This window comes from Vespula pensylvanica, chromosome 2 (genome assembly GCF_014466175.1).
Source record: "Vespula pensylvanica isolate Volc-1 chromosome 2, ASM1446617v1, whole genome shotgun sequence".
NCBI classification, from domain to species: Eukaryota; Metazoa; Arthropoda; class Insecta; order Hymenoptera; family Vespidae; genus Vespula; species Vespula pensylvanica.
Window position 1 is genome coordinate 18,420,423 of NC_057686.1, and position 24,870 is coordinate 18,445,292.

The following is a 24,870-nucleotide window of genomic DNA, read 5'->3' on the forward strand; positions in this document are numbered from 1 at the left end:
CTTTTCTTTCCCTCTTAACTCCTCTTTCTCCTCCCACCCGAGATATTTCTTTTTATTATTTTTCACGCGAAAACGTCGCTCTGCGAGAGGTACGATTCACCCGCTACCATCCTGTTACCTCCTTCTCCCATTTCCTACCATTCCTTCTTCTCGCTTTCAACTTACTACACCGAACAAGAAAACAGAACGTAAAAGCTACCGGGAGATCTATCGTCGTCGGGTATGCGCTATAATATTATTAGGTATGCAAATGAAAGCATTGAAAGGCTCTAATGAACTTCCGGGAGTTGTAACGGACTTTAGAAAAAAAAAGAAAGAAAAGAGAGAAAGAAAGAAAGAAAGAAAGAAAGAAAGAAAGGAAAAAAAAGAATAAAGAAGTTGGCGAGGAGCGACTAAGGCGATAGCTAAGGACACGGTCTTGACTGTGGTCTCTCGATTGAGAGAAGACACGGAAACGAAAATTTTATCCACGTCGGAAGAGAATAACGGAGATGAAGAACGGACAGGAAAGGAAGCAAGGAAGGAAGGAAGGAAGGAAAGTAAGTAAGGAAGAAAGGAAGGAAGGAAGGAAGGAAGGAATCGCCTTTAGAATTCGATGGCAAAAGTTCTAGCGTGGAATCCGAGGTGAATGATAAAAATATCGGCTCATAAATCCACCCTTTGATTACATACCGATTGCCTTTCGAATATCGAACATTTCGTCTTTCTCTTTCTCTATGATTAATCTGTATAAAAGGAAGGAAGGGGTAGGTGGGAAAGAGAAGGCAGGGAGAGAGGTAAGCGAAGAAACTACGTCTCCATGTTTTCCTCCACGAGTTTCCTTCGAGTTTCGAAATCCCTGTCGTGGAGAAACCTACGCTCGTTCGCTCGTATTCGGAGTGTCGCGACGAGCGAAAATATCGATTCGAATTCCTAGCCGTTTTTCCACGACTATTTCGACTACCCCGGGCCATATTCGCAAAGCTTAAACCCCGATGGAGGGTGAGAAAGAGAGAGAGAGAGAGAGAGAGAGAGAGAGAGAACTAGTCGCGGGGTGGAGGGCACGAAAATTATTTCTGCGCCTTCTTGGGTATTCTCGTAGTTCGTTCTACCCCGACCCCCGCCTCCTACTCTCTTTCGCATATTCGTTTTTCTCCAAACGTTCCGCGCACCTCGTAAACTAGTCCGAAACGTTCGACGATTTACTGTAACTGCGGCTTTCGTCCTGCCTCGCGTTTCGTATTTTCGTATCCGATGTCGAAAATATTAAGAGTAAAGTATCGCCGATACATCATCGTCGAACGTGCCGAACGATTCGATGGAATTGCACGACGATTCGTTTAAAATTATATTTATATCTCATAAGAATGGTTGATGATGATGACGATGACGATGATGATGACGATGACGACGATGACGACGACGATGATGATGATTAACAATAGTACCGCGTACATATTCCATATATATCGCCCATATAAAGATCGTTATTCGCTGGAAACGATAATTCCAGACTTTACACCTTTCGCAAACTCCGACACTTTTCTCTCCTCGGTTCATCGGAGGTCTTCTCCTTCGCGCTTTTATCGAGAATCGATGAGAAAAATTTTATCGCGAGACATCGCGCGAGACGACGTCGTATCGTGCGGAATAAACTTTTGTAATTAGCGTTTGCCGGTGAATCGTTAGAAAGATCGTCGAGGAGCGTTTTACCGTGTCTGATTTATGCCCTGGCGTGACTACCGAACGTCGGAGAGCGCTCCGAAGTAGTAAAGGTCGCGATATAATCGGTCATCGTTGTAAGCATCGTGTGCCAGCCAGCGAACGACAGCAGCAATTATCTGATTATTTACTTTTGATCCGAACGTACTTCATTGCGCTATGGCACGGCAGTCGGATACCGGATCACGAAGAGGAATCGATATGCAGAAAAAATATTGGACGATCTTGTTTACAAGAGCGACGAAACACACAAGGAGAAAGCGTACACGTCTACTTGTGTATTTGTTGCAAAGTTGGCCGTGTGTTGGAATGCATATCGGCAACGAGTCGCGTATCGAAAATTAATCTGTCCGCGCTTGCCGCCGTTCTTGTAGAATAAAAAAATATTTGCTCGGCATAAACTAGCGTGGTATGGTACAAACGCGAGCGCGCACGCTCCCAAACTTTTTTCCCCAGCTCTTTTTCTTCTCTCTCTCTCTCTCTCTCTCTCTCTCTCTCTCTCTCTCTCTCTCTCTCTCGGTTTTTTCGCCGGTATTTTGTTGCACGAGACGCGCGAGTTCAAATTTTGTTTTCAGTCTCTTCGCACCGGATGAAAATCGATGGATGACCGTGTAACGGTACTATTTTTGTCCTGCGCGTTGCATGCAAATTTTTGTCGGGCCGCAAATTTTCCGGAGTAGTCGATATCTCTTTTTTCACTCGCGTAACTCCTCGTATTCGTTTATTCGCAAACCGCGAATTTCGAATCAAAAAGTTACTGCTAATCGAGCGACGTTAACGCAAGTATTTTTCATAAATAATTCACTCAGTTCGTCGCCGAGGAAAAACGACGTTTCCTTTTATCGACCGTTCGTCGAATAATCTTCAAAGTCGTTGATAGAACGATCGATCGATCGATCGAGCGGTACGAGTCGGAGTTTGGTAAGAGCGATATCAGCACCGGTAATCGTATCGATCTTGTAGGGAATCCGTACTTCGGTTCTCTTAATTAGCTTACAAACGTAAAATCGTAATTAACCGAACGGTCCTAAGACGGTCGAACGAAACGCCTGTATAGACATATTTAACAGTGGCAGGATTAAACTAGGAGAAGCGGATACCGTCGGTGGCACGCGTCAACAGGCTTTGCCTCGGACAATTAATTACTGTCTCCGGTAATGAGTCGCGTAACGACGAGTAGGCAGACTAGAGGGAGTCAGCCGTTATCGAACGTGGCAGAGTGCGCGTAGTTCGACGAGTTTCGGTAACGAAGAGAAATTCGTTATCGGCGAGCCCAGCCACGGGGTCCGAGCCCTCTAGACTTACGTTTTGTTTACTTCATCTTTTCAGGCGGAACGTTTAATCTAGGGGAAGTAGCCGGAGACGTTCTTGTCGTTACACCGGGTACAAAATTACCATGGAGCGCCCTATCTCCCTCCTCTGTAAAGCTTCTCTATTGATTTATCTGCAAAACCAACTAAAATTGCTGAGCGTTAAAAAGTCTTTACTTTTTCCTTTTCTCTTTTTCTTTTCTCCTTTTTTTTTTTTTCTTTTTAACGAAATGCACGCACGTAAGAAATATTATCAAACTCTATATTTTTTTCTTTCACTCTTCTTTTTTTTCACTTTTCCGCTGTCGAAAGCTCGCTGTTTGTTAATTCAACTAGGAATTTTCGTTTTAAAATTCTATCATCTCGCTGAAACAATGTTATTATTTAAAAATGCCATTTCCCATTTGACAGCCTCCTCCTCCCCTTCCTCCTCCTCCCTTTCTCTTACATCGATCGCTCGATAGAGTTTCGCCGTTTCGTGCTGCGAGATGGACGGCTGCTGCTGGGTTACTCCTACGAGAGAATGGTTTCGTTTGGATCAAAAGCAATAACGGGTCACCGAGAAAAGGTCTTGAACAAAACGAACGCGAAATACAGTAGACACGCCTACCGTTATATCTCTCTTTCCCTTTCTCACCGGTCTTTCCACGACCGCGGTATTCGCAGCGTCGTTCGCATTCGAGGCCACCGGCAACGGTTTAACGCGATCCCGTGCAAATTTGTATGCGGCCAAGTTTATATGGTACCCCGGCCGAGCGTTAGTTTCTCCCCCGGACTCGTATTCGCCTCCCGTTTACCCCTTGCTAGGTCAACACAGTCCAAAAGAGAACGTACACGTGCGTTTGTCCCGTACGAATTTACACGTACGCGCAACCTAACGAAATCTACGCGTACTGTCGTATATACATCTATACGTGTATATACATACACGCGCCTACGTACGAGCCAACCACGACGCATCTATCTTACGATGCGCGCGGGTGCATATTGTCTGTGCGATTCCTTAACGTTGCTTGGCAACGTGTATACGTGTGTTTTATGTCTATGTGGAGAGGATACAGGTAGGTAGGTAGGTAGCTATGTACACATACGTATGGATATACATTAGCGGACGTACGAGCGCTTAAACACGACGAACGCTTGCGCCAACGATGCAACGCACAAAGTTGCATGGTACATGGCGGTACTAGACGCACGCGACACACTGCTCTATATCTTTCTCTTTCTCTCTATATCGAGCGCGCGCGCCTTCTCCCACATTATTAACACAAGCGCATGCCCGCTCTGGAGCATCGTTCAAAAGGTTAAATTTCGTAGGAAAAGCCGCCGCGCTCCATGCTAATTTTACGATCTACAAACGCGACTTCCACGCGTCCTTCGAAATATTCAACTTCGTATAATGCCAAACGGGAGAAGCGGCTTTAGTCGGGTAAAAGGAGAAAGGCCGGAGAAAGGGAGGAGAGAAAGAGAGAAACGACGACGATGGTATCTGGATGATTTTGCGTTTACGAATGAAAAGCCATTTTGACGTTGTCGCGGGCTCTCGCTAACTTTGTCATCGCCCTCCGGCTTCTTCTTTGCTACTACGATTTTTTCAATTAGGCTCTTACCTCGAGGCTCGCGCGCGTGCCCGGAAAAAATAGGCAACGCAACGCGACGCACCGCTGCTACATTTTCATTCAGAGATGTTTCTTTCTTTAAAAGGCCCCTACGAAAAATTAATTTCGGTGAAAGGAAAAGGGGGACATGGAAGGCTTGCTTGCCGACTGCTAGTTTGTTTGATCCCTTCTACCAGACGGGCTCGACTTTATTAAAGGATTCTAATACTCGCTTTTTCCTTTTACGTCGTATCAAAAAGCGCACGGAATATAAGGTTTATTTATTTCTTTGCGAGTGATACAACGAAAGAGGGAAATATTTTATTTCATTCCTCTCTTCCTCCCTCTCTCTCTCTCTCTCTTTTTAATCCTTTTTCAAAGAACGCTTTGACAAGTACCGATGATATTAAAAGAATAATCGTTTGAGAATGTTTCGACAACAGTGTCAATCGTTTACAACGGAAACTAAAGATTTTCGCAAGGAAAAGTATTACAAAAATGATGCGCTCGAGACTCTCTTTGGCATAATGAATTAATTACCAATTTCTCGTTCCCCCAATCGGTACAATTAACATCGTTACCGCGTAACGATATCCATTATTGCGGCTATCGTCGATAATAATGAGTCGACGCAAAACGTATCACTTAATCGCTTGTTCCATTATATTATTACAATGTGTACCAACGATATTAATAGAGAGACGTAGAAGCAACGGGTATTTTGCACGTAACTAGGATTTTGATTTGATCTGCGAATATCAATTCCTCTCCCACCCCTTTCCGATCCCTCTGTCACTTCGTTACGCGAGAACACGCCATTCGTAGAAAGTAATAACGTTATTCCGACCAAACACACCGCACGAGCTACTAATTTTGTGCGGATCCAGCGTGTATCATACCGTGGTCGTACGAAGGCACCGTGCATCAACGAAATACAATGACGCTTTGAGTGTTCGTTCCTGCTTTTCCCTTTCCAACTATTCCGTTTTCCCTCCTCCCTCTACTCTCTCTCTCTCTCTCTCTCTTTTTCCTCCCCTCCCTATCTATCATCGCTCTCTGTTACGGTATCATCGAATAGATAAATGATATCTCGGTCCTTTGATCGGGCATTATTAGTTCTGCTACCATTCAATTTATTTAATCAATTAAAATATCTGTGCGATCGAAAATATTGCCCGAGTTACTCCGAACCGTTGGTTTATCGATTAAAAGCGCAACTCGGCTGCCGTATGTTATTCGAACGATTGTAATTAGTAAACGGGAGTAATAAAAAAATAAGAGATACATAGGTAGATGGAAATATAACGATCCCATTTCATCATTTTGAAAACATGAAATGAAACGTCGCTTACGAGATTACTATTACAGAGCTCTCTGTGATACGAGGACGAACGTATCTTTTTCTCTGGGCGGTGCGAAATACGAAAATATTGCCGCGGGTAGATCGTAAAGAGAAAGATCGAAAGTGGAAGAAGAGAAAAAAATGAAAACGAGATAAGAAGGATAAAAAGAGAGGAAAGATATAGAAAAATATAAAAGGTCGAACGTGCTGGTAGTGATGCAAGAGTAGCGGAGAAGTAGAAAATGGCTCGACGAAGGAACATTTTGAAATAAGAAAAACTGGAAGAGGCCGCGACGGAGAGTTTTACTGCGATTGGTTTTGAAAACGACACGCGTCGAATATGTTCTAGGTGCGCACGCATCTAAGTTTTAAAAACATACAAAAATAAGACGCGATCGATGAAAGGAACGATTTACGGATGATCCGAACAAATATTACGTCGTCGCAGAAATTCTCCTAATTTACTGTCAAGTTGTATCGATATCATTTTTATTTTCTAACTTTCTTTTCTTTCGATGGAACAAAAACTCGGGATGGGATTCGATTTTATCGACAAAAACAGACTTTAATAACTTTGAGTTCTTTATATATCGTTGCTTCGATGATTCGACATTGGTATGTATGTGTGTACTTAGTAGTTATAAAAAGTATAGCTTTTTCAATCGCACGGATGGATACGACGAGAGGTGGATCGATACTCGAAGAAGGGAAAAGAAAGCAAAGAAATTGTTTATCCTGCTTATACCTCTGTGATTGTGTAACTCTTCGTTTGTAAAAACTGGGAAAAAGTAAAGAAAAGAAGGTAAGGTAAGGTAAGGTAAGGTAAGGTAAGGCAAGGCAAGGCAAGGCAAGGCAAGGCAAGGCAAGCAAGGCAAGGCAAGGCAAGGCAAGGCAAGGCAAGGCACGGTAAGAGGAAATGGAGGAAAGGAGAACAAGAGTGGATAGAATCGGACGTTCGATGAAATATCGCCCCGTCTATTTTATGGTGGCACGACTCGTTGAAACAACGGAAAGCCTTCGAACGTATTATAATCACAATCCGAGCTCAAAGTCTCCTTCTCTCTCTCTCTCTCTCTTTCTTTCTCGTTCTATCTATCTCCCGCTGCTTTTCATGCTAGTCTGTTCGCTGAAAGGAAAGTCGAGAGAGAAAGAGAGATAGGATGGAGGAGGATTGTCGCTGTTGTAAGATTCATTCGAGATAAATAATCTTCCGTTATACATACAAACAAAGCTCTCGCGCGTATTGTCCTTTCTCGTTGCTATGCCTCCCGTCATCTTTTTATAAGCTTCTTTTCTCTACGGAGACTGTGATGCCAAACTATTTATACAAAGGAGCAGACGAAAATACGTGATCTTTGACGAAGTCCAAAGAAATAAGAAAGAGAGCGAACGAGAGCGAAAAGGCTGGCTTTCTCCAAGATTTTACGTAGACCAAGTCCTTTTCGTCGCAAATCATGCTGAACTATTAACGAAAGTGCTTTATGTTACAAAGAAAAACCGATGGAAGGAATTTATTATCTAAAGGGAAAAAAAGAAGAAAGAAAAAAAAAAGAAGAAGAAGAAAGAAGAAAAAAGTACGTATCTTAAAGAAAGCTTTATCGTTTATGAAAGATTAATCGAACGAAGAAAAAAAGAATATACTTAATGTGTGCTACGCGCTCGAGACGTGCAGGGGAAAAAAGAAAAGAAAAAAAAGAAAGAAAGGAAAAAAAAAACAGGAAAATCAAATTACGCTTTCTCCCTCGAGCCGTCTCCGTATTACTCTCTATACTACTGGCGCATTCGCAGATGGTACTCTCGCTAAAAATTATAGATACGACATTTCCATATTGTCCTACGAATTTTTCTTCTCGTGAAAAAGCTTTCTGAAAAAAAAAAAAGAGAGAGAGAAAAAGAAAAGAAAAATAAAAGATAGAGAGAACAAAAAAGAAAAGAAAATATCACGAAAGACCGGACATAAATACATCGGTAGATATTTTATTTCACGAGTTTTACGATCGATCGGATCTCTTCGCTAGCGGAGAGTTGATTACGACGCTTCGTTCCATTGTACACGAGCCTTACGTGTCCACTCGGAATTGCAAAGACGATGTGCCAGCGATACACACGCTTTCCGTGGATTTCCCTGGACGTTCGCGTCTACGATCCACATAATTTTCTACAATGGAAGAGGAAAGGGTTGGAAAGAGAGAAAGAGGTCGACGAATTCTCCCTCGTCTGGTGCTACTGGCCCCTACGAAATGGTAATAAAGAATGCGACGGAATAGCCGTGGGACACGCGACTTCGGCTTTCTTTACGCACGTCAATCGCGAATGCAACTTTCGCGTGAGCGAAATCGTATCGCTTCATCGAAACCTTCCCTCTTGCGTACGCAAAGAATATCAAAGAATTATATAAAGGAATATAATTCGTACTGAAAGGCGCGTACGTTGCTGAATCCTAAACACAGTAGATTCCAAACGTTTCCACGTTAGCGAGTAAAAAGTTCGATTAACTTTCGGGATCGACTCGAGCGTGAAACGTAATGCTTCGCTTTCCGCTATACTCGCACCTTACGAAGACGAGGATAGGCGCGTGGAAAGCTTGGAAAATGATGGATCAGCGAAAGAGAGGTAGAAAATCTTAGGAAGAACGATATTTGCGTTCGTTCGAAATAGTCACGTTGAGTTTGCTCGGAACAAAGTCAGCGCGATGTCGATTCGTGGAAATGCTAGTTCTTATTATTGCAGCACTATACGCAATTATGCGTTCCTAGAAAAGAATGATCGATCGGAGGAGCGAAGACAAAATTTCGCTTATTAAATCGACGATTTTCGGGAATGGAGATATTATATCCGGTTAATCGAGATTAATAACTTTCCTTCCACCACGAGTACATATTACGAGAACCACGTTGGGATTTAACGGTGACAAAGTTTCGTTGAAAATTTTTCTATTTTCTTTTCTCTCTCGAGTATTTACTTTAAATTATGTAACTTTACACCCGTATATTTTAATGAGAAGATGGTCTCGGAGCATTTGCTAGAGACAAGACCGGGATTGCCCGGCAACGAAGAAAACAAAAAAGTTATTTGTGTCGTTTCGAGAGGTAGGAGACACATATCGGAGGATAGGAGGGAAACGAGAAAAGGATTAAACGAACGGTGGTGGGAGTAAAAGGACCCGTATTTGTGTTATCTAGAAAAAGTCCAGAATGGAATTATCCCTTAATACCCCGAGTGCGGGTTCACGAAATTATTATCGTCTCTCCGATTAAGCGAGGCGTCTCTCTTTCGTACTTTTCTCCTCCTCTCGGAGGAGAGGAGAGAGAGAGGTAGAGAGAGATAGAGATAGAGAGAGAAACCCAAGTCCCTAAGGACTCTTGCTTGTTCTTAAGCTTCGTTACGTCGTTATGAAGGTATATAACATCCTTTTCCCTGTACGTAGAAGAACTCTTATAACGAATAGGTGTTACTTATACGAGGCAAGTTTAACGTTCCATCGTTCGCAAATATGATTACATGCTTAAAATCTTAATAAATCATTAAAACGCGGATGCCAGTAGTGTTTTTCACCGTTCTTCGTTTTCAGTCATCGCGCTATTAACGTTCCCTGAAAATAATTACCTAAATCGATCGGAAAATGTGCGCGAAACATTGTATAGAATGCATTTTAAGATAAAAATGAAAAATTTGAATATCCTTTGCGTCGACGTACGTGTATTACGAAACAAAGAAAAACGAAAAAGCAATTTTCAAAGAGGAAATAAGGGCTTCCTTGTATTATCACATCGATTTCATAGCGACAAAGTAATAACGTCGAGCCGCGAACGCAAACAACGATGCAAAACACGATGATAAGGATTAATATAAAAGGCATAGAGGGAGAAAACAAAAAAAAAAAAAGAAAAGAACGGGTAAAGGAATAAACTGAAAAAATAATAGTCGCAACGTTTTGTCGCTATTCTCGTCCGACATTCATTTTTTATTTTACGACTTCGGTCAGATGGCCGAGAGAACGCCGCCATAGACCCTTTACGAGGACTCGCCCTCGTTCGACGAGATTGACGTTTACACGGATCTTAGTCTTACTCGAATTTATGTAATAGCATCCAGGCGGACGAAGGAGGAGGAACAGGAGGATGAAATCCGAGGGAACCTTCTCGGGAGCTTTATGCCGGCTTAAAGGGCAAAGTCCAAATGAAGGTACCTTCCGGTTTTAGCGGAGAAATGCAATCTACGACCAAGTAAAAAGGTTAAAAAAAGAAGAAAGACGGGGGGAGAGAGAGAGAGAGAAAAGGTAGAAGAAAAAAGTCTGGTTTGTTCTGTAACATTTTTCTTTTCGCATCGAGAACGAGAACGAGAACGATAAGAATCGAATGCGCGGATAAAGCCGTTCCTTGGTTCATGTATCCGAAGAGAAAAGAACGGATAGAAAGAAAAGGGGAGAGAGACAAAAGTAGACTTTCCTTTTTTTTTCTTTTTTGGTAGTCCCTTATCGCTGAAGCCAACCAACCAACGTATACTCGAAACTTTACCATCTCGGTTTTCGCTCGTTGAGTTATCGCTTATGTTACGCACTAACTACGTGTGCGCGTACCTTTTATGTGATATAGTATATCCGCTTGTTACAGATAAGTATGTACGTCTCGTTGTATACGCTGGTAAGTACGACGATCTCAAAAGATTTTCAAAAATGCAACTGGCGATGGAAATTCGCGAAGAGATCCTTGCTCGGTCCAAGAGTTTTACGCAACTTTAAATCGCTCGGCCGCTATTCGGGCCGGACTCGAGAGCTCGGATTTAACTTCCGGAAATATGGAGATAAGATGAAAAGGGGAAGAATGCCATCGTTTTGAATATTTCTTACGACAAGTCGTAAGGGCGGAAAAGAAACGGAGATACGTCGGAGATACTCGGAAGACGAAGGAAGATAAATTCTTGAGGTATTCAACGGGAAAAGAAGAATAGAAACGGTAAAGGATCTCTGAAATAACATTTTTCGTAATCGATCGTACATCCCCACCGTTTAGATACTTTTTAATGATTTCCATTATGCGCATACAGATATGAGAATTATCGTTATCGTTATCGTTCTCCATTAATTCCAAAACGTTCGACCTTATCGATTTCTCTCGGTAACCTCCTTTGCTCTTTTCATCGAATTTGAAAAATCTCATTCCCGATAAAGGTGTAGCGAGTTTAAAACAGGAAGACGACGTAGTCGGTGTCTGCGAGAAAAGAAAAAGAAAAGGCTCGAGCGGCGAAGAAAAGGGGTTGAGGAGAGGGGGATAGAGAGAGAGAGAGAGAGAGAGAGGACAAGGACGACTGTTCGGAACGGTCGTTTTGCTGACACGGGTCTGACTCGTTGATTTTGCATAATCCAGAGAACGCTATCTCACTTTTATCCAGACCTCATCTCACCCCTCTCTCCGCCATATCTAGTCATGCTTTCCAACTTTTGTGCTCATCTCGGGAGGTATGACTCGCGAGAAAGTCTCTGCCGGCGCGGCTAGTATCTTTGCCTCGAGAGAAACAAGAAAAAACAAAGGAAACCTCGATGACTCGAAACTCGAAGGACTTTTCAGGAGCATCGTGATAATCGCGATGCGTTGTCGCGTTGACGAGAGAAAGAAAGAAAAAGAGAAAAAGGAGAAAGAAATCGGTGAGATCTCAGTGTGACGAAAATGGAATGAAAAGAAGCGAAATTAAAGAAGAGGATAATTAAAACGAGACGGATTTAAAATCCGTCGTTTCTTTCTTTTTTCTTTGTTCTTCATTACTTTTCTCCGCATCTATCCATCCATTTCGTTCGATCGTAGTTGCTTACAGCGTTACTTTTCTAAAAGCGTACGCGTCGTACACCGAATAAGGCATCGTTCTCCGGTTCCTCGTTCGAAAGCGTTCTTGCATTACAAACGGTAAAATGGAGTCGAATCGAATTTCCAACGGAGAGAATCCGAAGCACTAAGAGAGTAGTGGTTCCAAGCTAGAATTCGACGTGCTCGCTACGGTCGGAATTCTAAGGTCGAAACAACAAACCAGCTTTCTTTATCTTTCGCCAAGTTTTTTTCGAAAGTAGCTCTGCTCGTGAACTCTTTCAACGTGTAATATTATCTAATTAACGATATTACATTTTCCTTTCCTTCTTTCCAGCGAGAAAGGTAATCGATCGATCTTTCCCGTGCGAAATAATGAACGATAACAACGTTCGACGAGTAACAAATTTTCGCTTATCGATCGCGAATATGGTTTAACGAGTTTGTTCACGCGCACCCTCGGCTTTTCGTATTAGCGAGAAAACGAATGTTGTGTTTCCGTGGTACGAGTTGTAAAATAAAAAAAAAATAAAAAGAAGAAAAATAGAAAAAGAAAGCGAACGTCGCGTAAAAGAGAGTTAATAAAATAAAGTATAGATGGATGGCTGGCTGGATGGATGGATGGATGGATGGATTGGGAGAGAAAGAATGGGTGACGTCGTCGTTGTGCGAAACTGCTGAGAGTACTTTTAATTCGTCGAGAAAATAAAGTCTCGAAATAGCCGGAAGGGTTTCGGAGAAAGCACCCTGAACCAAGATTTCCAACGATCGGTAAAAGCCTGTATCGCATTTTCTCTCTCCCTCTCTCCTTCTCTTTCTCTCTCTTTGTTTTTCTTTTCCTCTCGCTCGCGGAAAATAGTAGGTATCGTAAAAAGGAAAGAATTAAGCCGGTCCGAGTTTTTGTTTCTTTCGCGAACTTTAAACCTTCTATTTCGTCATCGTTCTCTTCTTCCTTCTCTAACCTCCCCCTTTCTTCTCTTCTCTTCTCTTCTCGATCGAATCGTCGAGAGCGATATAGACCACCCTTTTTATCTTTCCCGTTACAATTCCACCCTCCTTTCGGAGTTTTCGAAGCGTTCGTTTATCTCTCGACGCTCGTCTATCCAGCCTTTTATCTTTCCTTTGGTCTTGAAAAAGAGAGAGAGAAAGAGAGATAGAGAGAGAGAGAGAGAGAGAGAGAGAGAGAGAGAGAGAGAGAAAGAGAGAGAGAGGTGAAACGTACGGATTCATAAAGCAAGTACGAAAACAGGGGCGACCAAGCCGGCTCTTTTACACTTTTCCCTCCCACTTTTTTCTCTTTTTTTCTCTCTTTTCCTCTACTCTTTTCTTCTTTTCTTTCATCCTCTCTCTATATCGCGGGCTCACGGTGGTAAGAGAAAAGAGAAAGAGAGAGCTTTATCTAAACGTAAGATCAAATTTATACTTTAGCGCTATCTCTCTTTAACGACGCACACGGATATAGACGAGCTCGACAAATGGCTCGCGCAGTAATATTTTAAACTAATCTTCCGAGTGTGCGGTCGAAAAAGAGTGAGAGAGAGAGAGAGAGAGAGAGAGAGAGAGAGAGAGAGAGAGAGAGAGAGAGAGAGAGAGAGAGAGAGACGAAAAGGATTTTTCGGCCATATTCTAGCGAGCGTCCTCGCGAACGGATTATCCCAATAATTGCTTGGGACAAGTCTGATCGATCGTAGCTTCAAAAGCTAACAAATTTTTCTCTCAAAGACAATACGTTTATGGGAGGTAGAAATAGGAGAACGAACGCGTATAGGATGACGATAATTGGAAATGAGGGCTGTGGAATGGTGGACACAAAAATCGCTTGCATATCATGGTAGCATGTCGAATTTTGTCGCGTGCATACCTCGAATACATGGGTATGGAAAATCGTCGGCACGTGGGTCGGACGCGCCACGGAACTGCCATATGGCGTTTCACATGTAAAGCGGTGGGACGTTTCACTCTGTCTCTCTTTCTCTCTCTCTCTCTTTCTCCCTCTCTTCGCCTCTCTTTCTTTCTCTCTCACGAGAACGCGTGGCACGTGGCGATTTCGAAAACGAATTACCGGCATGTGGACCGCGTGTACGCAGCTTCCTGACTCGTCTAATTTTGGGCCGTAAATTCGAGACGACCGACCAAAAATCTGTGGGGAACGAAATCCACGAAAATTCACGGCCGAGTACGCTCTTGCGCTTTCTTTCTTTCTTTCTTTCCTTCTTTCTTTCGTTGTGCCTTATGGTTTTCGTGTTTCAACGAAACCTTTCGTAGAACGTTTTTATCGAAACGCTTAACGTAAAAGAAACCAAGATACGAATCGTCTTTAGAAACGTACGTTTCATCGAGGATTTACGATGGAGCGGTCAGATCGACTGGCATCGGAAATATATATATATATATATATATATATATATGTCATACATACATACATACATACATACATACATACATACATACATACATACATACATACATACACACACACACACATACACGTCGGAAGACCGATCTTAATAATTCAAGATGCGTGACCAAAATTCATGAAAAGTCGAAATTTACGACGTCTGAGGTGGACTTCTGGCTCACCTTGGGACTCCTACGACACATAATTGCGCTCCAACGAAATCTTTTCGCGCGACGACAAATTTCGTTCGATTTCTTTTTTATTCCCAGCGGGATCGAACGAAAAAAACAAATCTTTCATAAATCCCTGGATAACAAATTTACCTCAATTTAATGAATAATGTAATTAACTTTAGAACCGTTGAATGTGCAATAAATATAAATTTCTAGTCTATACGCATCTAATATTACATTTAGAATCAAATCGTCAGAATCTCTATCTATCGAATTCGTAACTCTCGGAGATCGTTGAGATCGAATTTTGGTCCCATCGAGATATCCAAGTTAACAACACTTGCGACTAACGATGCTCCATCGGTAGCTGGGGAAATGATTCGCGCGATAACGCGAGTATGATTAATCCGCCGATAGAATAGTCCCGGGCATCGTTTATGCCCGGCAATGGCCGAAACGCGCCACGAAGCGAAAAAGAGAGAGAGAGAGAGAGAGAGAGAGAGAGAGAGAGAGAGAGAGAGAGAGAGAGAGAGGGAGGGAGGGAGAACTTGATGGTTCGAAGCAACGTATTTGTAGCATAGCCACCGATGAAAATTTACACCGATCCGTGCTTCTCTTCGTTCTCGTTAAAGCGCAAAAACGTCAACGGCATTCGGTAAATCCCTCCTCTAGCCCTTGCAAACGCGATCGTTCGGTGTTTAAAGGGTTAATCGATAACGCAGTTATGACTACACACAGCGAGAATTTTGGTCTCGCTCGAGTGCGGCTATTTTGGAGCTACAATGCGTCCTATGTATTTGGATACTTAACGCCCGGTTCCTGTTATTGCACAGATCTCGTGACAAAAAGACGAGTGCTCTCCGAGACCGCTGAAAAGTTTCTCTACTTGGACGACTTGAGAAAAAAAAAACATAATTCGACAGGAAAAGACGTTATCTCTTAAAGTGAATCACTTTGGACACTTAACGAAGAAAATCGCGAAAATTTCGTGGCCGGGTAAAAACGAAGGGACGTAGCAGAAAAATTGCTTTTACGTGCTAAAGGTAGGAAGGAAAAGCTCGGAGAAGTCTCTGAAAGTTACTTAACGAAACTACTATCTCCGCAAGGGGGCTATCTTTAGCGCGTAAAGAAAAGTCTTGATCTTAGGAGACAAAGAAAGCGTACGAAGGTGATACTCACGATCTTTTTAGAGGAGAGAGAAAGAGAGGGAGAAGGAAAAAGAGAGAGAAAAAAAAAGAGAAAAATTGACAGCGGCCCATTCGATCTCCTTCTTACCATTCGGTATCCTCTTAAGTCGTATACCCCCTAGGATCTTCTTTTCCGGCCATCTTATCCCTCTGCCTCTCGTTTCTCCCTCACGAGAGGTTTCCTAAATTTACTACTCGCGTTTTCATCAAAAACAGGAAACATCCACGCGCAGGGCTTCGAGTCCTTAGGTAAAGAGTCCCTAGAAGACGTTTTCGCTCCTCTTCCATCGACTCGGATACGAGGGTGATTCTCAAGCTGGTACACGCACGGGTGACTGCTAAGAGGTCGCGAGATTAGAACAAGGTCTCCCTCGGTGTGGAGCTATCCAACCTTTCTCCGGCCCTTACACCCTCGAATTTCTCTTATTCGAGGCTAAGACGGGACACGGGGGTTAAGTGGTGTATTCGAGCGATATCCAAGGGCGGTCCTCTTCCTCCTTACGTCCGGAGGGAAGAGAGCGATCCTGTTTTCTCGATTTTTCCACGATTTCGCGCCGTCGTATCTCTCCTCTTTTTCCTTCGCCTTTCCACCATCTCCGTTTAATTCGATCCTACCGTTGTGTTTCGGAATGTCCTTCGGACGATATCTTCTAGATTAGTCGAAGAAAATACTAATGAGAGTAGCTAGCATAGCTGCTACGTCGACTCTCTTGCCTTCGTTCCTTTTATTTGGCGTAACGGAGAAAAGGACAAAAAGAATAAAAGCTAAGGTATCAGCGTTCGCACCGATCGACGCAGAGCGTAGTAGTTAACATTTGCAAAAGAGATTAAAGAAACTTTCTGACTCGTGTACTTGTACAGCAACGTGGACCGATCGTTTTTCTAATCGACGTTCGCGTTAATAAAGGCGAACGAGTTGGACTTAACGGTCGCGCTTAATTGGAAAAACTTTTCGTGAACTCGGTTTGCTTGCTTTTCTTCTTTTCTTTTACTTTCTTCGAAATACAAATCGTGGAGGTATCCTAACGCCGACTAAACTCTTTTTATCTCTCTCTCTCTCTCTCTCTCTCTCTCTCTCTCTCTCTCTCTCTCTCTCTCTCTCTCTCTTCCTGCTCCTGTTTGACTCCCCTCTCGAAAGCTGCTCGTTTCCTTTGCCGCAGCACCATATCCCGTATTCTCTCTGCGGTAGCTCCGTGATCTCGAAAGCCCCAACGGAGTATAGCAGGATCAAACGAGGTGCGCCAGAGTATATCCTAGGCCACGGTTCGGCGCTTACCGCTTTCCGAAAGCTTATTGGACCTGCGTAGTTTACACTACCAAGTCTCGACAAGAAAAGGAGAGAGAGAGACGAGAGAGAGACGAGAGAGAGACGAGAGAGAGAGAGAGAGAGAGAGAGAGAGAGAGACAGAGAGAGGCAAGAAGAGTCGAGTAGAGCGCCGGGGCTACAAGATAGTGTAAACCGAGTAATTCCTACGTAAGAGAGTGCAAGAGAGAAAGAGAGGAGCCCGCCGGCCGCAATGGCGTAGCTACTTTGCTCCTTCGAAGATTATACCCCTTTGGTTTGTCGACATTTCTTTTCGGAAATATCAAAAGCTCGAGAGAAACTTTTACTCCTGAATTACATCAAACTCTATTACGGAGAAATAAAAACGAATACATCTATATAAAAATCTATATAGTATCAATGTCCTTCGAAACGACGAAAAGTTTTGATCGATAACTCGCTTTCGGTAAATTCGATCCTCCTTTTCTCCTCTTTCGCATTATACTTTGCTTCCTTTCGATTTCTTCGAAAGTACGTAGTATGTAAACGACAACAAAAAAGTTTCCCGGCGTATCCGACGCCAATGGGTCCGAGGAACTTGGCAGTCTTAGAAGCGATTAACGCGAACGCGAGAAGGAAAGCTCGAAAGTTTCCTTTCGGTCGATCGACCGAATTCACGATCGAAGAAGGTATCGTTCCATACGTTTCTTTTTAAACTGGCCGAGGACTCTCTCTCGCCGATCGTCATGGCCGATAATCTTTCCGGCGGAAAAGTCTGGTTATCGAAAAGCTCGCCGTGGAACAAAAAACTTTTATAGATTATTCTCACTCTCTTCCTTTTTACTTTTTCATTGGTTAAAGGCTAGAACTTCTTTCCAGCCTTTCTCGTTTTCTCTCGAGCGAAAGTTGTACATATATTTTAGCCGAAAACAGGAATTCGAGCGTAAAGCCACGGTGGAAAGTAGAAGGAAGCTTTTTAAAGAAAATCCAGAGTAAGTGCGGGATAATAACGATATCGATCGAACGGTTGATTCGCGTACTCTATTCGAACGCGATTAATCCTTTGGATTTCAACTACTAGTCTCGTCTTCTCGAGAAACGCAACGCGAGGAATAAAGAAACTAACTACTCGTGGGAGAGATTCGATCGAAAATGAAGAGAACGAGAGAAAGAAAGACTTTCCACAAATTTATGTAGTTTCGCGGGGAAAATGAAATTCGTTGTCGTTCCTTATAACGTGGGCGTGATCGCCTACCTAGTGGAAAGAGTAGATTATTCGCGAGGAAAGGAACGAGAAGAGTCCAAGTGTTGAAATTAACTTGGCGGAGTCGTGTATAATTGAACGACGACGAGGGTGGTGAACGTCGGACTGGTAGAAGGGAAAATCGTCGAAGCGGAGAGAGAAAGAGGGAGGAGAGGAAAAGGAGGAGAAACGACAACGACGACGATAGCCTGTAAGAAAGAGTAACGAGTTATGACAAGATTCAAGAATCGCTGAATATATACGCCGGAAATGTGCCGAGACTCGGAGAAGTCAGCCTGTGAATTCTGTGCGGAAGTCCGATAACAAGTTGAATAATAAGATGCTACAGCGATGGAAAGGACGAAAGATTTTGAAATAAAGTTCGGGAAATAGGTTGATAATTTCTTAGAAAAGAAATCGCGTCGCCGAGGAACACGCGATTTCGAAGGATCGCGCAAGAGGAATGAAATCGAGCGAGAAAGATTTCTTAAACGCGACACGCGGCTGCTATTTTCCGAATGCTCGAATTTCCTTCGCTAATATGGATATACACCTGCGATCTCGCAGGGAAGCGAGTATTTCGCGAACAATCGAATTTCCGTGTAAATTGGTTTAAAACGATAACCAGACTCGGGAATAAGTCCGAGGAAGCAGGTCGCAAGAGTGGTCGGAAGGAAAGAGAGGCGAAAAGGCGGGGGTTGTAGAAAGGAGTAAAAAGTAGAAAAAACGTAAGGCGGCTTGAGTGGAGGATGACGAGGACAGAAGTAGCGGCGTGCGAGGAAAGAAAGGAAAAAAAGTGCAAGTGGAGAAAGGAGGGAAAAAAGGAGAAAAAGAGGAGAGGGAAAAGAAAAAAAAAGAAGAAGAAGAAAAGAAAGGAAAAGAAAGAGTGGTCTGGTTGAAAAGAGACGAGGAGAGGAAACGCGATAAGAAGAGAGGACTCCGGGAGAGTCCGAGAGAAGAAGGAAGAGGGTTGTGCGGTGCGTTGGGGGGAGGCAGGCTTGGCACCTTAATTAGACGAACGGAGGAGGGTCGAACGGAAGGAATAAAAAGCGAGTAAAAAAAAAGTAGAAAGAGTAGAAAGAGGAATCTACCTAAGGCGAGGCCGATGGGGTGTATTAAAAGGAGAATGAGAAGCACGAAGAAGCGGAGGCGGGGAGAGGGTGCAGGTGGAATGTCGCTCGATAAAAACGACGACATCGATTCTTTTTCAACGGCAAGTGGCGACAGCACCAAGCTCGACGTCGTCGTCGACGTCGACGCGGCAAATGCCACCAAGGGGGGTTGCTTGGTACCACCGACCTCCTCGTCGTCGTCGTCGTCGTCGTCGTCGTCGTCGTCGTCGTCGTCGTCGTCGTCGTCGTCGTCTCGACGCATCACGCACTTAGTACGTGCCTCTCGACCGCCGCCGTCGCCACCACCATCACCACCACCACCACCGCCGCCGCCGCCGCCGTCGCCGTCGTCGTCGTCGCCGCCGCCACCGTCAACGCTGCCACCATCATCCCCGACGTGGCGCGTCGTGAATCTTTAAAAAGAAACGCCTTCCGGCTTCTCCATACTTAATGCTCGTTGCGCTAATCGCTCAGGAAATTGCTGTCTCGAACGGAGGAGCAACCGTTTTTCATGAAGAATAATAGGCAGTCGTGGATTATACAATATTAAATAATCAACCGGCTATACGTAACTACGCTCGAAATTACAACTCGGGCGACCTCGCTCTCTACTCGACACTGCTGCTATTTTTTAATTAAACGAAAGCGAAATATTACCTTTAGCTTCCTGCAAGACTTTCCATCTTTATTTTTTCTTTTAATTATTCATTTTATTTTTCGCTCGTCAAAGATATCGGTAGATCGTTCTAAGCGTTTACTTCGACGCGAAACGACGAGTCTGCGAGTTTCTTTGTAGAAGAAACGACAAGAAGAAAAATTCAGAGAAAGATAAGGAAAACTCTTTCTCTCTCTCTCTCTCTCTCTCTCTCTTTCTCTCTCCTCTTTTATCCTGTCAGGCGACACGCGCGCGAGCAAACACATTCCTGTTCGTCGCGTCGTGTGCGTGCCCTCGATCGCGACATATCCTATCGACGATCGTACCGTTTTCTTCGATACTATTCGAGTGACGTAAAGATCGCGAAGAGAAAGATATCCAGCTAAACATTTTCTTTCTCTCTTTTCTTTAATTTATCGTCCGTACGTAAGCCATCGTCGTGCATTTTTCAAGTGCAATTCGAGTAACGAGGTAACGGGAACGCTCGATGTCATTCCGTGCGTGATACGTGTAGTTTGATCGGGTATCGATACCTTCTCCGACGACTTTATAGAATATTAAATCGACGTTTCGAATTCTATGACGAGCTGGAAAACGATGAGCCGTTGCCCGAGTAACGCTGCTATACGGCCGGGGTCCAGGTACGTTGTACTTTTTTACGAGTTAATCGCGAACGATCACCTATCGTAAAACGAACGAGTGTCTCTAGGCGACAGGTTGAGAGAAGAGGCGATTTTCACGAGAAGAAGAACGTTCGCTCGATAAAACTTCCGTACAAGTACGCGTTGTAAGTATTACTTCCTATAAGTCGATCTATCCAACGACGGAATCTTATTGCCGCGGACCTAACTACGTTCCCATCGTTTTCATCGATCTAATCTCTCGAAAAAATATAAATGTATAAAATCACACGCGTGTTTATTTAAAACGCGAGTATATTAGCAACGAATAATTTCGAGTATCTACGTTTTCGCGATTCCATTTCGTTTGAATCCGAAATAGATGAAACGAAAGCGTATTCCAATTAGAAGTGCAGATATTCAATGTGGGAGTTAATGGAACCGCGAATAACAAGTATGATGAAACGTCGAATCTAATTTTTAGAAAATTACTACTGACGTCCAAAAAAAAAAAAAAAGAAAATTAATACATTTTTTATCGGTATTCATGAGGATTTAACGCTTTATGAAATAAATTAGCGACGAAATGGTTGCTAACGCTCGAAAATTTCTCTCTCTGTTCTCTCGATCGTATAATTAAATTCGGTCGACGTAAACGTTTACCTCGATGGACTACGATATCTGTTTCTTTAAATATCTCGCTTTGCTTGAATTTCACCGAACTGTTTGGTAGATAGTAATTAAAGATAATATTGAATCGAAAGAAATTCCTTCACTCGGAAACGAACGTAAATTTGACAATTTCTCGATTAGATCGATTACGACGAGAAGAAGGTTAAATAACGAACGAGCTTGTAAATGAAACATCCACGTAAAAGAGTGCGATACGAACTATTCGTTGTAGTAGAAACATCAAGGTGATAATCGAGCGACGCGACGTACAAACGTGGAAGACGGTTTATCGTTGATCGAATCGATTCCGGCACGCGGAAGCGTGTAGGTTGATATCGATGTTCGCGCGATCGATGCTAGAGAGCATCGTATTCGAGTCGCGAAGAGATAAACGCGGTCTTCCGATAAGCCGATCGACTTTTAAGGGCGCGAGGCGCCCTACGGCGACGATAGATCTCTCGGCGCGTACTTTCACGAGCTTTCTCGTCGGCCGATAAAAACCTTCTCTCCGGCACTTGTACCTCGCACTCTCTAAATTCGGAGAATGGGCTTCTGGTCTCTTTCTCCCGAGGACACGCGCTCCTAATGTGTTTACATTCGTGTATCAACGAGGTTTCACGTTACTCTCTCTCTCTCTCTCTCTCTCTCTCTCTCTCTCTCTCTCTCTCTCTCTCTCTCTCTCTCTCTCTCTCTCTCTCTCTCTCTCTCTCTCTCTCTCTCTCTCTCTCTCTCTCTCTCTCTCTCTCTCTCTCTCTCTCTCTTTCACCCAAAGAGGGTGTCCTCTTTTTTTGAAAGAGCTCGAGGAAAAGCAAAACACACCTTCGGAGTTGGTTTCTTTTTCTTTCGACTATCGTCTACTCGTCGACGCGTACAACGCGATATACTCCTTTAAATCGTACCTCGACACTTTTAACTCGCTTAATTCCAATCATCTTTTTTTACTAATCGCTCCAAGTTTCCCGCATAATGATATATATATATATATATATATATATATATATATGCATATATATATATATGCATAAGCGCACGCACACTCATCCTTTTGCCGCATTTCACGAGAGGAATTCAGCCGAGCGTATTACAGTTTTACTCCCAAAGGAAATAGGATTCTCTTAATATCGTTACGATTATGTCCCCAGTTACCGATGGTGATATCCCTGGAATATCTAGCAAACTTTCGCGGGAACGGAGAACGTCCGGTATAATCATCATATCAATTACCGAGAAATTTCGACGTCACCTGATATCCCCTGTCCATCTTCCATCGGGAGGATCCATGCTTTTAGATATCTATTTTCGGTACTCGAGCGTTTTCATTATCCGTCGATTAATCAGAGTCCTCTAAGATTATTTAACCGTTCGTTAGTAACGGTTTGATAAAAATTATTAATCGTCAAACGACTCCCTTAAATGGAATTTTCCGTCCTTTCTCGCGACAATTCTCTCGTAAAATAGTTTTCCTTTTAACGAGAGAATAAAAGGAACGAGTCGATGAAAGAAACGAGTTTTCCTCGACACTTTTTCTTCGAACAGAATTTCGTAACAGTATCCGTTATTTGCCAACTACGCGACGCTATAAAACGTTATTGTTATCGTTAATTAACAATATTAATAATTCTATTGCGAGATATATACATACACGGTATTTAAGCGCCCACGCGTTGCGACAGATGTAATCGATATCGATAACGGAATTTCCAAGCCAGTATCTTGCGTTGCACGCGCCCACGAGATATTTATCATCGAAATATTAGTCGCACATGAGATGGCACGTTCTAAAAGCACGAGCGAATAATAGAAATTACGCAAGGTACGATAAAATAAAGCGCGGCAGACCGGTCGTTATTTCGATCGTTCGAATTACGATCTCCGATCGTGGAAAACATTTTATAAACGCCGCGATTTGCATGAACATAGTTATGGACGCGCGTAATTTCGGATTATCGCCGAATTTATATATCCGCTGGAATTCTTGCGCATTGCGTGCAACGCGTGGATGAGTTGTTATGCAAAAATAGGAAGAACAATGATATTATATTACAAAAAGGTCGAATAATAATAATAATTAAACGCGGTCACGATTCTGTCAAATGCGGAAGATTTCGATGAAAATGTCAGAAGAAAAATTCATGCGCGAAACAATGCGGACGATTAATTTTCTAAATCACGTGCAAAAACATCGTTGGATATCATTCGTAATAAAGACGATGCCATTCAAAAGGGGCATTTAACGCGACAGAAAATGTCGTACTCTTCGTGAACGTAAAAAAAAAAGAAAGAAAGCTCGAACGGTGTCTTGAAAAAATGGATTTCTCTAGCGAGCGAGATACGTTCGAGTGGAAAGCACTCGATCTTCTCGATTATTTGAAAGAGAAAAGGAACAGGGGTAAAAACAACATTGGAAAGCACTCTCTCGACGAACACGAAACTATCTCGAGTGGGGCGCGTCACGCTTGGAAAATTTATTAAAAGAGGTCGAACTATTTTTACGACTCTTCATAGAAAGTTATTTCCCGAAGACTTTCGAGTGCCTTGCAATGGAAAAAGTTTATGTTTATAGAGCTTTGTACCGCGGTACGGAATCCTTTGACTTTACATGTCGCTCGTTAGAAAAGTTATATATTCCTCGGAGGCCCTTCCTCTCTGCGCTTCTCTCTTTTTCCTTCTCCTTCTCCTTCCTCTTCCTCTTCTTCTTTCTGGGATACCTAGACGGGTTACGGAAGAGAAAAAAAGGGAGACGTTTGAAAAATGTCCACGCTTGAAAGTCGTGCAATTTTAAGAGACACTTTTCGTCGCCCATGTCGCACGTACGTACGAGTACCTACCTACCTACCTACCTACCTACCTACCTACCTATCTACCTCTATACACGAGGCGCGAGTTATAGTTCTCGAGAAAATATATTCCTCGCACGAACAATAAACTCGTTCGAGTCGGAGCTTCTCTTCGATCCAGCGTTTAACCGTTCAATGGGCGAAGCACCCGGATGCGGTTTCCTGGGATTTACCGAGTACTAAATAACGAGACCAATAATGGGCATAATAATGATCGTCGCGATGAGATTATCGAAATTGGAAAGACGCCAAAGGGCCGACCCCATAGAACCCTCTTTTTCCCGTCCAACCGAATTTGTGTCCTCTCGAGAGGGAAGGATCCCCCACATCTCTTTTTCTCTTTCCACCTCGTATTTTACGCAACCCGATCGTTCCCTTTGTGTACTTGCCGCGTATTGTGCTTTTTGACGAAAGCTCGTAAAAGCCATGAAAACAAACGGGGATAAAAAGAAAAAGTGAAAAAACTCGGAAAGGTCTGCTCCACTCTCTTTTCGTATTTCCCTTTCCACGACCCATCAACACGACGGTCAAATATTCGAATTGCCAAACTTTCGGCTAGAAAATCAATCGCATAATCTCGATCGGCGCTATTCGAATCCAATGATCCGAACGAGCCACGTAATCCGAATTTCGAATTGGCAGAATTTCACAAATGCGCCACGGGACGGTGAAACGCGTTACTACAATACATCCCTGTCGAGTTTAGAAGGCTGGGATATCTAACTACTCTACGCGTACACGTAGTCGTATATCTATTGGAGCGAGCGAGAGAGAAAGAGAACAAACATAGCCGCACAATCACGAGAGCTCGTCCCATTGTACCGGTGCATATCGCGCCTCGTCAAATTGATGTTTATTCAAGTGGCTCGCGAGGCGAGGAAAGGCGAGGAAACGCTAGCGCGCAACCTAAGGGCGAGACGTTGACGCACGCGCACGCGCGCGACAACCCAAATTTTCATA

General features: G+C 43.3%; 1 protein-coding gene across 2 annotated transcripts in view; it reads right to left on the reverse strand.

The window, feature by feature from the left end:
- The window catches only part of LOC122638148 (protein rhomboid), a 247,900-nt gene that overhangs the window by 47,464 nt on the left and 175,566 nt on the right, over positions 1-24,870 (reverse strand). The gene's annotated exons all lie outside the window — the stretch shown is intronic.